We start from the raw sequence: 5,095 nt of genomic DNA, 5'->3' as shown, positions 1-5,095 counted from the left end.
TTACTTGCCTTCATTTAATTTCTTGCATGCTAAGTTACCTTCTTGCACTTTAATTTCTTGCCATTTTAATTACTTGCTCTTTCTTGCATCTAACCCCCATGCTATCTCTCATAGCCAATAATATGACACGTAATTGCAATTCCTAAGGAGAACGTCCCGGGAGCTAAATACTCTCGGTAATATTGTGTTTTGTATTGTGACATCTTTAGATTAATATTTGATTATGAGAACTCGTTGTTAGTTTGGACTATACAACTAACGAATTGATTCTTGATTCCAAACTACACACGAATTCTCGTTATCAAATTTGGCGCCGTTGCCGGGGATTGCAATGGTGTTACATTGTTGGCTATTATTAATATGTGAATATGTGAATAGTTTGTTTTGATTGGTTGCTTGTTTTTGCTTGTAAATATGTCTCTTGATTGTTAGCTTGCCTTGATAAATTTTTGTTTTAAAATGCATATGTGAATAGTTAGTAATTTTGTTTTAAATTGCCTTTTTGGCTTGAATTGCATGTTTAAAATTTTTCAATTAGTTTTTGGATGGTTGAATTAATTTTGGGTAGATTTTTTGTTTGTAAATAGTCCATGATTTTGATTTGGAAGATGAAATTTTGGATTAATTTTAAAGTTAATGTAAATAATTGCTTATTTTCTTCTATTAATTTCTTGTTTATATGCATTTTGGAATGTTGGGTGAAATTCTGATTTTAAAAAAAAAAAATTTAACTGTGGGTACGCACTTATTTGTGCGGACGCACACATCAATTCAAGGCCACTATCCACGGCGCTTGCACAGTATGTGCGTATGCCCAATAGCCCTTTACCCATGAATGCGTACGCACATCACCTTGGTGCATACGCACGAATTTGAAATCCCCCCCAGCGTCCTTCCTGTTCTCTTCATACTCGATACCCTCTTCTTCCCTTCCCACTGTCTCAGCCTCCAGTCTGAACCATCGCGAGCCAGCCTCCTTCCTTCACCCACAACCGCCGGCGACCGCCGTAGCCACCGCATTCTTTCCCCTCTCTTATTCCTCTCTCCCTGTCTCGACCTCACCTCTTCTTCTCTTCTGCTTCCCCGTTTCTCGTTCACACCCTTCTCTGCCAGCATCTCCGCGAGCTCAGCATCACCGTCGGCCTTGACGAGTCTCTCATCCCGCCATCCCTGGTTCTCTGTCTTCCTCAGTCACACCGCGCTCTGCAACCGCGACCTCCACCTTCTCCTCCCTCTCTCTCATTGCTCGGACCACCGTACTGTTGGCGAGCCACAGCGACACCAACGACGAGTCTCCGCATCCCTTTCTTCTCTCATTCTCTTCTTCTTACTTCCGCCGTACCTCTCTTTCCCCTGTTCTCCATCCCTTACAGCGAGCTTTCTGTCACCGGCTACCTTCTCATCCCTCTCTTCACAGAATCCCCAGCGTCACAACTCACCACCACCCTTTCCTCTTCCACTCGCAAGCTCCACAAACACCCGTTGCTCCAATTCCTCTTCATTGCCTGGAACAGCCAGAACAGGGTGCAGCCCCTGTGTCTTCCAACCCTCCGTCTTTCCCTGTTTCATTGCTGCGTTCACTCTCCGCCACTGCCATTGAAGTAGCGCCACTGCCAGGCTGCCGTTTCTGCCCCGGCCAATTCAGCCACCACTATCCCTTTCCCTTCTGCTCTGTTCATTTTTTGTTTCCCAGGTCTCTGCCTTTCCCCTGTTTTATTTCATTTCGTTTACTACAACTAGCTAGTTAATTTTTGTTAATTTATTTTAGTTAGTTTATGCATGTTAGTTGATTAGGTTATTAGAGAATCTGGCGTTGATAGTGGATTTAGGTTGGTTTTGATTAATAATGTTGTTTGGAATGTTGCTGTTTCATCCCTTTTTCTTGTTGTTGTGCTTTTGTTCATGGGTGTTTGGAGTAAACCAGTTGCTAAATATTGTTAATGGTTGCTTGTGCAGGGATGATTTTTGCTCAATGTATGAATTCAAGTTGTTATTGCTGCTCTATACTTGCTGTCGATGCTGAATTTCGTCTCTGCTAATCTGGATCATTCCTTGCTGCTGTGATCTTATTTATTGCTACTGTTTTGAATGAATATTTTCTGAATTTTAATCCTTCTTTTGATATATGGATAAGTTCAAAATATTGCTTGTGCAGTGAGGATGATTTTTAATAATTTTCTGGAATTGATTTGACCTTGTTGCTGCAATTTTTGTTCGCTGCTGATGTTGCGCAATCAATGTTGCTTAACTATTTTTGATATCCATCTTTAATGCACTTGATTAGTCGAGTTGGCACTTCATTGCTGTTGGTTTCAACTTTTGTTAACTCCACTGATTTGGTCGCTGAAGTCTGAGTTTTCTCTGCATTCACTATTCTGCTGCATTCTTGTAACAATTGATCAAATTTCGGATGTGTTTGTGCAATGGTGATTTGTGCTCAATATCTGCATTAAAACTGTTATTGCTGCTGTGTTTATGCTTCAGTTTACACTTAATCACTTGACCCAACATGCTTATTTGTTTAAATTCATGTTGAATGCTTGTGATTGGTTGTTGAATTGAACAAAAAGAGTACTACTGAATTGTTCTTTGTTGATCTGTTGTGGTGCTGAATTTTTAACCATTACTTTTGCTCATGGTTAAAAGAATGTTTTTTGATGCCGTTGGTTTGGTTTTCATTATTTGTTCATGATTTATTACTGGATAATTGGCTTATTTGTTTGGTTCATATGAATTCAGATATGATTTTTGTGTTTTTACTAGTTAATGAATTCATATGGCATCTGAACTGATTGGTTGAATTTCGGAAATAGTCTAATTTACTGCTGAAATGCTGCATGATTTTTCCTAACCTTATTTCATTAAATGACATTGTTTTATTTAGCGCAACAAGATTCTATTTGACGAATTTCTATGTTAATGGAATCTTGTTTCCTAAATGGGTTTGGAAATTTCCTCTTGAGCTTCATTACGAGTTTTGGTCAATTCTTTAACTTCATTGCTTAATTTGTGTGTTCTTCTTGAGCATTGAATATGCCTTAAATGAGTTTTAAATTGACCATAAACTTGAAACTCTTTTGAGATTTTGAGCCTCTTTTGCATAAACTCACAAGTTTCAAGGTTTTTAGTCTATATGGCTAATTTGATTCATTCTATTCATGCCTAACTTACATTAAGTCACATAGATCTTGAGGTTTTCAATTCTTGTTTCAACTTGTGACTTTTATGCTTCCTTGGAATTTGGTGTTTGAATGTTCCTTGAGTAATTTATTCTCAATAGTTTTAACTTGCCAACACCAAATTGTTTTAATTTATGCCAATTACTTGTGATTGATATTTACTTTATTATGTGCTCTACACATACATGTGCATCACTTGTTTTGGCATTTTGAATTGTTGAAAAGTTGAACATGAACTTGCTTGTTTTGGAACTTTGGAAACTTTCAGAATTTAGGGACGTTTTTGCTATGCCCATAACTTTTGCGCCAACGTTTGCCTCAAACGTTGGGCCAAACGTCGGCCAAAAAGGGAGCTTGGGAAGACCCACGTTTGAGCTCACGTTTGACCTCAAACGTTGGCTCAAACGTGGATGACAGCAAATGGGCATCTGCATAATGCCTCACACAAGAGACGTTTGAGTCAACGTTTGCCTCAAACGTTGACTCAAACGTGAATAGTTCATGGCCCGGTTCACTAATGGATTTCTTCCCAACACCAAGAACAATCAACGGAGGCTATTATCAACTCAATTCCATCAAGGCTAAAGGCCCAATTCAAGGCTTAATGATCATTGGAAGAAAGTGTATAAATAGCTTAGGATTTGAAGTTTTAAAAGGAGCTTTTCTTTGAGAGTTTTCTTTAAGAATTTTCATAGTATTCATAGTAGAGAGCTTTTGGGTTTTGAGCTGTTTGGAGACTCTGAGTCTTGGGGAAGGAGAATTGAATTCTCTTCCTCTTAGTTTTCTTGTTTTTCAATTTCATCTACACTTGTCTTGAGTCTTGGGTGTTGAAGAATTAAGGAAATTCTGTCTCAATCTCACCTTGAGATCTCTCTGTTTTTCTTACTACAACTTCTGGAAAATTGAACTTGAATTTACATTTCTACATTGCTCTCTTCTTTAATTTGGCATTTGCTCTCTAAATTTGGATCTAAGAAGGCATTGAAATCTAGACTTGGTTATCTAGTCTCTTGGGTCCTGAGATCTAAAATTTCCTTTTATTTCTCTGTTGAACGCTTCTTCAAGCAATTTACATTTTCTGTTTGAGATCTACTGCAATTAAATTCATCTTTTACCTCCCTGCTTGTTGCAATTTACTTTTCCTTGTTTAATTCTTGCAATCCCACATTCCTGACCCATTTACAATTCAAGCCATTTACATTTCTTGCACTCTAAGATTCTGTAATTTACATTTCTTGCGTTCTAAGTTTCTGCCATTTAATTTCTTGTTCTTTAAGATTTAGTACTTGTATTTTCTGTTCTCTTTAATTTCCTGCAAATCACCCACTTCCCTTTACATTCTATGCAATTTAATTCCTGTCAACACAATTTCACACAATCAACACTTGTTTGCTTGACTAATTCAACCACTAAACTAAAGTTGCTCAATCCTTCAATCCTTGTGGGATCGACCTCACTCTAAGTGAGTTTTACTACTTGATGCGACCCGGTATACTTGCCGGTGAGTTTTGTGTGCTTGGAATTCGTTTTCCAAAAATTCACACATCAAGTTTTTGGCGCCGTTGCCGGGGATTGAAATAGATTGACAATGATTAAGTGAGGTGGTGATCTAGATTAAGCATTTTCTTTTATTTTTGGACTAGCACACTAACTGTTCGAGACTTTGTCTCTACTAACTCTAACTGCACTCAAGTTACAGAGTGCTCTGTTTTAGTTTCTGGTTCTATTTGTGTTTCTGATTTTGTGATAGGAGGAAAGAGCGATGAATCCACACCTTTTGATCCTGAAACATTTTGGGGGTTGAGGAAAGAGGCAAGAGATAGAAGGGAGAAATGCTGGGATTCAGAAAATCCCCACTGAGAGTTTCTCACCAGGGGATAAAGTGATATTAAACACCCAACCAATGAAGGTTCCTC

At 38.3% G+C, this 5,095-nt stretch overlaps 1 long non-coding RNA gene across 1 annotated transcript; it reads left to right on the top strand.

Annotated features, from left to right (window-relative positions):
• Positions 1–907: 907 nt before the first annotated feature.
• On the top strand, positions 908–4,104 carry LOC107640555 (uncharacterized). Its single transcript, XR_015883277.1, has 2 exons — positions 908–1,693; positions 1,957–4,104. It is a non-coding gene; the product is annotated as an uncharacterized LOC107640555 (long non-coding RNA).
• The last annotated feature ends 991 nt before the right edge of the window (positions 4,105–5,095 follow it).

The sequence above is a fragment of the Arachis ipaensis genome, chromosome B5, assembly GCF_059453495.1.
Source record: "Arachis ipaensis isolate K30076 ecotype BB chromosome B5, ASM5945349v1, whole genome shotgun sequence".
NCBI classification, from domain to species: Eukaryota; Viridiplantae; Streptophyta; class Magnoliopsida; order Fabales; family Fabaceae; genus Arachis; species Arachis ipaensis.
The sequence above is the reverse complement of the archived record's forward strand: the minus strand, read 5'-3'. Positions and strand labels throughout refer to the sequence as shown.